The sequence below is a fragment of the Mastomys coucha genome, unplaced genomic scaffold (genome assembly GCF_008632895.1).
Source record: "Mastomys coucha isolate ucsf_1 unplaced genomic scaffold, UCSF_Mcou_1 pScaffold15, whole genome shotgun sequence".
Lineage (NCBI taxonomy): Eukaryota > Metazoa > Chordata > Mammalia > Rodentia > Muridae > Mastomys > Mastomys coucha.
Genome location: NW_022196897.1, coordinates 136,556,093 through 136,565,869, shown reverse-complemented (window position 1 = coordinate 136,565,869; position 9,777 = coordinate 136,556,093). Strand labels below are relative to the sequence as shown.

General features: G+C 41.4%; 1 protein-coding gene and 1 non-coding gene across 2 annotated transcripts in view; one reads left to right on the top strand and one right to left on the bottom strand.

The window, feature by feature from the left end:
* The window catches only part of Abhd12 (abhydrolase domain containing 12), a 69,525-nt gene that overhangs the window by 11,144 nt on the left and 48,604 nt on the right, over positions 1-9,777 (top strand). The gene's annotated exons all lie outside the window — the stretch shown is intronic.
* Positions 7,683-7,821, bottom strand: LOC116092744. The gene has a single exon (XR_004119460.1). It is a non-coding gene; the product is annotated as a small nucleolar RNA SNORA48 (small nucleolar RNA).

The window sequence follows — 9,777 nt, the reverse complement described above, 5'->3', positions numbered from 1 at the left end:
TTTTTCAGCCAGCAAGTCTTAGTAGTCCTCTTGGGTCTGCCTCATTCAGTTTTGGGTTTCCAGACACCTTGAAGTTCACCTCCAGCTTGTTATGTACACTCACATAGAATGCTAGGTTACAGGCATAGGTTGTTGTGCCTAAGCCACTTTGCGATTTCCCCATCCTCTTAGTCTGCTTTTATAGCAATAATAGAAGACCACAGACTGGGAAGATTATAACCAATAGGAGTTTATTCGGCCCACAGTTGTAGACTTTGAGAATTCCAAGACTGAAGGTCACATCTGATAAGGACCTTCATGCTATGTTATTACATGGTAACAGGTATCCTATGGAGAAAAAAAAAGTAGGAAGTGGAGTAGCTTCAAGCAAGAGATCACGTGCCGGAGCCTATCACTTTTATTATAAAGCTACTCCTTCAGTCAGTTTGTCAAGATAAAGGTAGAGGGCTGGGGTATGGCCAGTGTTAGGAGCACTTGACTTAGCATGCTCAAGGCCTTGGGTTTGATCCTCAGTGCTGTAAAAAGAAAGAGAAGAAGACAGAGAGGGACTGCCAGTGGAGGGATATAGGCAGAGTCGGGAGTAATCTTTGTTTGTTTGTTTTATGAGACAGGGTTTCTCTGTGTAGCCCTAGCTATCCTGGAATTTGATCTGTAGGCTGGCCTCAGATCTGCCAGCCTCTGCCTCATGAGTGTTGGGATTAAAAGAATATGCCAGCACCATCTGGTGTGTTTTGATCTTATATTGGTTCTTGAAACCGGAAAGAGGCAGTCTTAACATTTTAAAGTGAAGAAAAATGTTAATTGTTGTTAGTTGTTATGAGACTAATGGAATCTCCACACAAGATTTGCATATTTTGATTGACTACTCATAAAATGGAAAGGTAAGAATGTAGAGTTGATGCCAATTATTTGATGCAGTGAAAAAGGGTGCCCTAGAAAAGGCTTTTAATAATGTGTGCAGCAGATACATTATGCCCTTTTATCCTTGACCTGTGCCATTTTGATCCTGGAATATCCATATAGCTCTGCCTGAAAGGAACCTCACTGTCAGGTACCTATAAATTAGTGTATTCATCAGTTACCGTGCTTTGCCAGGTTCGGTGCAAGCAACTAGTGATGCAGGTAGAGAATTCTTTTCCCTAGGGAATCTGTTGTTTTTCAGCTTTTATGGGTGGCAGCTGTCAGCTTTTACCCTAAAATGTTTTGATCAGTGCCTATGGCCTAGAGCGAATGCAAGAGTGGCTGGAGATAATCTGTCTGCTCTCACATGCATCTTCTTTCAGAGTCTTCCTGGATAGTTCAAGCTGACCTTAAACTTGCCTTCTTTCTGCCTCAACCTCCTAGTACTTGATTACAACAGGCATTCATTCATTGCTACGCTTGATTTCCTCATGTTCCTTTTTGCATTTATGAGACAGGATCTTGTGTAGTCAAGGATGGCTTTAAGTTTCCTAATCCTCTTGACTTTACTTCTCAAATGCTGGGACCAAGGCCTCAGAGTGCTGGGATTAAAGGTGTACACCTCCTCCCACCCCCTAGTATTTCATCCTTTCTAAAAGATCCATTTATTGTAACTTTTTTTAATGTACTGATTATGTTTAAAAAATCCCATCTTTGGCTTTTTACTTCATTCAAGTAAGTTCATGCAAGGAGCATCACTGGCCAGCAGAGTAGCCTGGAAATAGAGGAGAAAGTCTCAGCAGTTCAGGACACAGGCATTCTGACAAAGCATGTCACATCAGGACCCTGAAGTAACAAAGATCACCATTGTAGAACACTTAATAGCAAGCTTGAGGTTCCAGAAGGAAGAGACTGTCAAACCAGTGTGGGCCATATGGAAGCTTGCCAGTGTCTCCCCAAAGCCTCAAGAGAAAACTGAAAGATTCTATAGGGAATCCTGTAGTGATCCAGGGAAGGATCTCTAGGTGTGCAGTCACCCAGGAGACACAGTCACTATGGTGAAAGAGAGTCTTGGGCCATCACTCTCCCACTCAGCTCCTTACTTTGTGTCTGATTCAGAGTAATACAGATCCCACAGTGGAAATTGAAGGCACAGATAACAGGGAAGTGAAATTCTCCTGCAAAGTTTTAACTGTGTGGTGTGTATTAGAAATAGGATTTGTATCTTCTTTTATTCATTTAACAAATAGCTTTCACTTAGCCTTTCTTGAAAGCTAGATAATACAACTAAAACAGCACAAGAGTCGGAGAAGTCCCAGTCTGTATGGAGTCTTGTGAAGGAGAAACATAGCCAAAAGACAGCACATAAATACCAAAGAAAATTTCAACAGTGTGCTGAAGTGCTTTGGAGGAAAAATAGGAAACACGGCTATGTATGAGCCTTGAAAATGAGCTCCACCTCTGTGGTAAACTTTTGTTGTTATTATTGCCAGAACCCTACCCTGACTGCCTTCTCCCAACATACACACAAAATCAGACCTTCCCACAGTAGGATACTCAGCTGTTCAACTCTGCCAACATAATTCTTAGGATTTTTTGTCTGCCTCTTTGAAAACAAAGAGACATTAGAGGTTGTTGTTGCATGTTTCATTAAGGCCTTGAAGTTTACAGCTGTGCAGTACAATTGCTTCTTGTACCAACTGTGTTGAATGAAATTTTGAAGGTTAAGATTTCCTCCTAAAAAATAAGAAGTATTTAATCTAGCTACTAGTGTTGGGGAAATTAATCTTTATTAATGGCTCTAATCTTTTGTTCCTTCTAGGAAAGTATGTTGTAATAAGATCCAATCCAGAACACTTCAATTGTTTGGTGACTACAGTAATGGAATGGTAGTTACTCTACTCTTTGCTGCAGCAGAACATCAGACAGGACAACTTAAGGAAAGGGGTTTATTTTGGCTCATAGTCTGAAGAGGGAAGGGCAGGCATGGTGGGTGGAGCTGCTCATAGCTAATGTGGTAGCTGTTTTATGTGTAGATTCCATCCAAGTCTCTGGCCCATGGGATGGTCCCTTACTCAGATCAGGTCTTTCTTTCTCAGTTTATTTGCTCTGAGACATTCTCACAGATACTCTGAGGTATATGCTTCAGTCTCCTTGGAGGTTCTAAATATGATATTGAAGGTTAATCATCACAAGTGTGTTCTTTGTCAATTTTCAAACACATTACTTGAATCTGTAATACTTTATCCCCTCCCTTCACATTCCCACTCGCCCCACCCCCAAGAAGACCCCACTCTTGTCTGTCTCATAATACAAAATGTCATTTATCTAATTAAGAGTACCTTCAAACATTATTCAGAAGGTTAAGTTCAAATTCTCCTCTCTGAATTGATGCTTTGACTCAAAGCATTCTCTGAACTTGAGCCACTATAAATTTTTTTAAAATGTTACATATGTCCAATATATAGTGGCACAGAGTAAACCTTTCCATTCCTAAAAGGGAGGGATCATAGCAAAGAAATACAAGACCAGAGCACGACCAAAGTCCATCAGTGAAAACATCAAATTTTGTAGTTCAAGTTTCAGTATTTAAGGCTCATGGTGCCATCATCTTGTCTACAAAAGGCTTGCATATCCATGACCCTCTAGCTCTCTACCTCTGACATACATGGCATCTATCATGAGCTGACTCCATGTAGTGCGCACAGCTTTCCTTGGTGATAATCCACATTCCTAGCATCTACATCTTGGGGTCTGTCTGTATTGTAGTTTAGGCTTCACATTCACAGCTTTACAAATAGCCCACTCAGTAGCTCCATTCAGGGATATCTACTCTGCCACACATTGCCATGTGACATAAATCCTCAGGATTCCACAACACTTGTATTTTGCATGCTTTTAAAAACTAGCACCATAGATGACTCTAAGTTGTGCTTCTGGCTTGAGATGTAGCCCAGCCACTTTGGATCGTAACTAGGGTTCATGGTATCTTTTCTATTGTCCCAGTTCAGAGTATGATCACTCTTTAATTGAACCAGATGTCAAAGTGTTTCAACGAGTTTGTCTGAACTTTAAAACTTGCTCAAGATCCTCTGTCCACAAAACTATATGTTTTACACATCTCTTTGCTCCACTTCTGCAATCACACTGTAAAGACAGAGCTTAGTAAACATGCTGTAGACTGGATACAGTTTTGAAAGTACCTGTGGAAAACATATTACCTTCTAGCCTCTCTCAAAATTTCGGGATATAGAACATAGCTCAATATTTTGCTAGAATATAACACAAGTAGTCTCAATAAGAATTCTTGATAGAATCTGAGAGATCCAAAAACCTTGGGAATAAAAAGTTCAATTCCCTGGGAAGCAGACGGGGCTCCTCAGAAGGAACCATTGACAATGGGCCTTTCATCAATGACAGCCCCGACTTAGGGAGGCTAAGTCTGGAGCTGAATCTGAATCAGCTCTTGGGACACCTAGCTAGATGAGATAACAAAGCCAGAACTGATCTGGTTTCCAAAATTCTTCAAGGTCTCACCAAATATAATGGAACATAGCAGCCAATCAAAAATGTACTAATCTCATTGCTTTTCCCCCTAACAATCATATTAGAAGTTACCTAGTTCTTCTAGAAAACTCCCCTAGCCTTGCATAAAAGAGGGCCTATCAGATCAGCCCCTAGGGTTATCACTATTTTGATGAATGGTTGACCCCTGCATGCTGGTAATTTCTGCAGAATAAACGTTCTCTGACTTCGCATACTATTTGAGTCTGAGCTCTTCCTTTGGTGATTCTTGGGCCTTAGCAATCCTTGTTTCCTGTTGAAACCTGATGAATAGTCTTTCTTATCTGCTTTTCCATTGGCAGTCTAATCTACTTTCCAACAGAACAGCTCATGCCTGTAACACTCCAGGGTTTCTCCAGGCCACAGCTCCAAATTCTTCCACATTCCTCCCACATTCCTGTTCTCAAAGCCTATGAGCCATATAGTTAGGTTTATCGCAGCAGGACCCCCTCAGAAGTACCAGTTTCCTATATTTAGTTACTTTTTTGCATTTTTCAGTAGTAGTGCTGAATATCTGACAGACCAGTTTGTCAGGGAAGAAAGATTTATTTTAACTCACAGTTTCAGAGGGTACATTCTTTCACAATGGGGAGCAACTGGGTTGGCAGGAGCATGTGGCAACTGCCTTTTACATGTTGCCAACTGGGAAGCCATGAGAGGTGAATATTGATACTCAGTTTACTTTGTCTTTAACCCATCCTGGTCCCCAGCTCGTGAAATGATTCTGCTCGTATTCAGGATAGGTCTTTCTTCCTCAGCTACTCCTCTCTCATAACCCTAAAGAGGTATGCCTCAAACCCCCAGGTAATTCTGAATACAATCAAGTCAACAATGAAGGTTAACTGTCACTGCAGGTATTTTTTTTTTAAAGATTTATTTATTTTATGTATGTGAGTACACTGTTGCTGTCTTCAGATACACCAGGAGAGGGCATCAGATCCCATGACAGATGAGTGTGAGCCACCATGTGGTTGCTGGGAATTGAACTCAGGACCTCTGGAAGAGCAATTAGTGCTCTTAACCACTGAGCCATCTCTCCAGCCCAATCACTGCAGGTATTGTTGTAAAACAATTATGAGCACTTCTTAAAGGATAAATAGAACTTCCACCTCTCTAGGAGTTAGGGAGCATACCCCAGCAGTAGAAAGCTGAAACAAGATCACCAGTTTGAGGCCAGCCAGGTATAATTAATTAGTGAGACCTTGTTTTACAAAACAACAAAAAGTTCTACCTCTAGCCTACTTAGAGACACACATGGGGTTGAGTTTATCTTGAAGTAGCTGAAATAGCATGAGAGAGAGAGAGAGAGAGAGAGAATATACATGCACCATTTGTCCTTTTTTTTTTTTTTTTTTTTTTTTTTTTTTTTTTTTTTTAACAGCACAATGTAGTGAGGTAGGCCTTGAACTCCTGATCCTCCACCTCCCAAGAACTGGGGTTAGAGATGTATACCTCTATGCTCAGATGAAATAATGTTTTCAAAACACCTGGCACTGAGAAATAAGAGCCAGTAATCTCTGGAGATGACTGACAAATGGGATTAATATTAGATTTCTGGACCTGACTTCTTTGAGGCGTTTCCATGCCGTAGCACAGCAAAGGAGAAACTGAGGCACGGAGCCTAATGGACCTCCTTGGTCATGGATATGGAACTGAGAGTCTAGAGACTGCAGAATTGAGTACCAAAAAGAGGCAAGGGGCAAAGAGAGAGACCATGGAGGTCTGTAGGTATTCAGGAGAACACTGATCAACATGTGAGGACTGAAGTACTCTAAAAAATTAACGGGATTAGTCTATCCTTCCAAGACCAAAATCATGGAGCATGTGGTAAAATATTCAAGAGCATTGCACTCCAGTGGTAGGAAACAGCTCTAGACTGAAAACTTCTCCAAGTTCCCCAATTAGTCATGAAAAGTAAGACCCCCAAAAGTCAGACCCTTTTATCTGTGTCCTCAAGCAAGTCGAAGTGGTATTGATAAGAGTATAAGAAAATAAGCTAGACAATGGTGGCACACAGCCTTGATACCAGCACTTGGGAGGCAGCAGCAGACAGATCTGAGTTCAAAGACAGCTTGATTTACAGAGATAGGTCCAGGACAGTCAGAGAAGCCCTATCTTGGGGAAAAAAGTGTGTGTGTGGGGGGGGTGAGGTTGGGGGTGTGTGATGTATGCTTTTAATTCCATTATACAAGAGGCAGAGGCAGGATCTCTTAAGTTTGAACCAGCCTGTTCTACATAGTGAATTTCAGGATGGCCAGAGCTAAATAGGGAAACCTTGTCTCTAAATAAATAATATAAAATAACAATGTCCAGCACCACCACTGAATATTCACAGGATCTACCATCTTATCAAAGATTACCAGATATGTGCATTTGCTCAAGCTGTTGCAGCAAAGTTGTGCCAAACTGGGTGACTTAAATGAAAATTTTCTCATAATTCTGGAGGCTGGAATTCTAAGGTAAAGTTGTTAGCACAGTTCCTTTCTGAAGACTGACTACCTTCCTTTTTCTTCACATGGTCTTTTATCTATATATGTTCATTAATGTTTTGGTTTTATTTATTAAGACAGTATATTAATGTAATCTAGGTTACCTTAAGCTTACTACAGAGCTGAAAAATGATTGAACTTTTTAAAAAAAGATTTATTTATTTTATGTATATGAATGCACACTGTAGCTGTACAGATAGTCGTGAGCCTTCATGTGGTTGTTGGGAATTGACTTTAGGACCTCTGCTCACTCCAGTCAACTGCGCTTGCTCTGCTATGTGCCTTGACCAGGGACATCACCATGTTCTCTAGTGGTAATAGAGCCACGGACACTATGTAGCCTCGGACTCAGACATGGCCCTCAGTGTTAGCTCAGACCAGGACCTCACCATGGCTACAGAGGATGGGACTGGCCACTCATAAAAGGCTACTCCTCTCCACCCTTCAGTCTCCATTTCCATCTCTCTTCATAATGCTCAAGTTGCTCCACTTCTCTTTCTCTTCCATCTGACCATCACATATTCACTCACAAGCTGGTGGGCCCCTAGGCAATATCTTCCTTCTGTACTGTGTGGCATGGTGTGGCATGGTAGCAAGCTGGTGTCTATGGTCCGCCTGTGCCATGAACTGGAAGGCAGGTCTATATGTGGCATGGCAGTCCACAGATCTTTGTATGTCTTCCTCCTCATGTGCTGCACTGCCTGGATTTGACTTTATTTGATTTGATTTTTATGAGTCCTAGGTATGAGACAGCTTTGGCTATCAAGCCAAGCATCAAGCTAGGATGAACAAAGGACTGTCATCTGCTCTGCCCCTGACTGATGTAAGAACACCACCACCAAGGTGTCTCTGCCCCTGACTGATGGAAGACCACCACCACCAAGGTGTCTCTCTGCCCACTGCGAAGGGGTGAAATTAGGTTTCTAAAAGAGAGAAATGAGAATTGACAGGGCCAACAGTGAGTACACAGCATGGATCCCCAAATATGCTGTGTGAAGACAAAAAAATAGGTTCAAAGTCATCTCTAGTGACAGAAAGTAGACCCACAGACATTTGAAGTTGGAGGGGTTGAGAGGGAAGCATGAGAGGAGCTGGAAACAGGCTCACAGACAGGCCTCTTGGTTATTTTTACTCTGGTGATGGAATTTAAGTTCAAACTTAGTAGATTATACACTCTATGTAGTCAGTGTGTCAATTATGACTCAAAGCTGTTTTAAAGCTCAGTGAACATTACAGTGCATTTGCATGAGTTTGGAAGGAAAGCATCCGACTTTGGTCTAGTCTGTGGTAGGACTCTGTCTTACTCCACTGGCCTTCGGTGTCTGTAAGCTTTGTCAGGTAATCTGAAACACTATGCAGAAAGTGAGGTCATGTTTCCTTTGTGCTTTTTTTGTTCATTTCTGACTATGCTTTTTTCATTCCAAACAAGGTTTCGGTAGAATGGAAAGAGTGGGCAGGGATGTGAGCCCATTACCAAGTAGAGGCCAGACCTGGGCATGCCATTTGATAGCACTGAGTTCATTTTCCATTTCTCCACATGGTCTATGCTTCCTTCCTTGCTGGGTGTACTAAGAGTCAACACATTCACATCATTGGTATGTAAGAATAAAGTTCTGTAGATTGTTTTCCCCATCTGTTATCCCATCCAGGACTTCTGAAATGAAAAGATGATCACAGAAGACACGAATTTTGGCTAATCCCTCTGATGGTAGCATTGGTGCAGTGTTGGGGGTGCACATATTAGACAAGAGCCCTACTGCTTGTCCACAGCCCCAGGCCTACTTTCTTTTTCTTTTGACACTTGGAGTCACTTATTACTTGAACTGTCCTTGGATTCACTACCCAAGCAGGGCTTGAACTTGCAAACTTCCTGCCTTAGCTTCTCAAGTAGCTGGAACTACATGCTGTACTCCTATGCCTGGCTATACCCAGATGTTATGTTGCTGCTAAATATTGTTATACATTGCTAACATAGATCATGTCCTTGTCTTTTTACATTAATCACAGATTTCAGAACATACTTCTCCAACACATTTTCTATGCTAAAAAAAAATAGTTTTGAAGAACAGGTAGTTTTTTACTCTACTAGGTAAGAAATACATAGCTCTGTTTTTTTGTATATATGCATACATGTTCATGTTTCAGCATGTTCATGTGGAGACCAGAGGTCAACCCCTAGTGTCATTCCCCAGGCATTCTCCTCTTTGTTTTTTGAGACAAGGCTTGAGCTTGCCCTGTAAACTAGCTACACCATCTCCATCCATCTCATTCTCTTCAGTGCTAGGATTACAAACTTGTACCATGACCCTTTTTTTTTTTTAAATCTGGGCTTTGGGGACTGAACTCATGCCCTTGTACAAAGTAATCACTTTACTGAACTATTTCTCTAGTTTTGGTTTTTCCCTTATTTTGAGGGTTCTCATTGTGTTGTTTACACTGACCTTGAGCCTCTTAGCCTAAGTGATTATCTGGCCTATACTTTTTTCTCCCCATTTTGTTTGTTTGTTTGTTTGTTAAGGGACAGGGTTTTCCCTGTGTAGCCCTGTAACTTCCTCTGTAGATCAGGCTGACCTCTATCTCCTGAGTTCTGGGATTAAAGGTGTGTGTGATTACTTAGAATCAGAAACCTCCACAAAAGGAGTTTATTGCATTCTTTTGCAGATGCCTTAGTCTATCTTCTGCTACTTTAATAAAACACCTTAAACTGGGTAATCTATAAAGAACAGAAGGTTATAGCTCATGGTTCTAGAGGCTGAAAAGACCAAGAAGACAGTGGCAAAATGTCTGACAGCTCACCACTTTGAAGATTTCACACACCTTGATG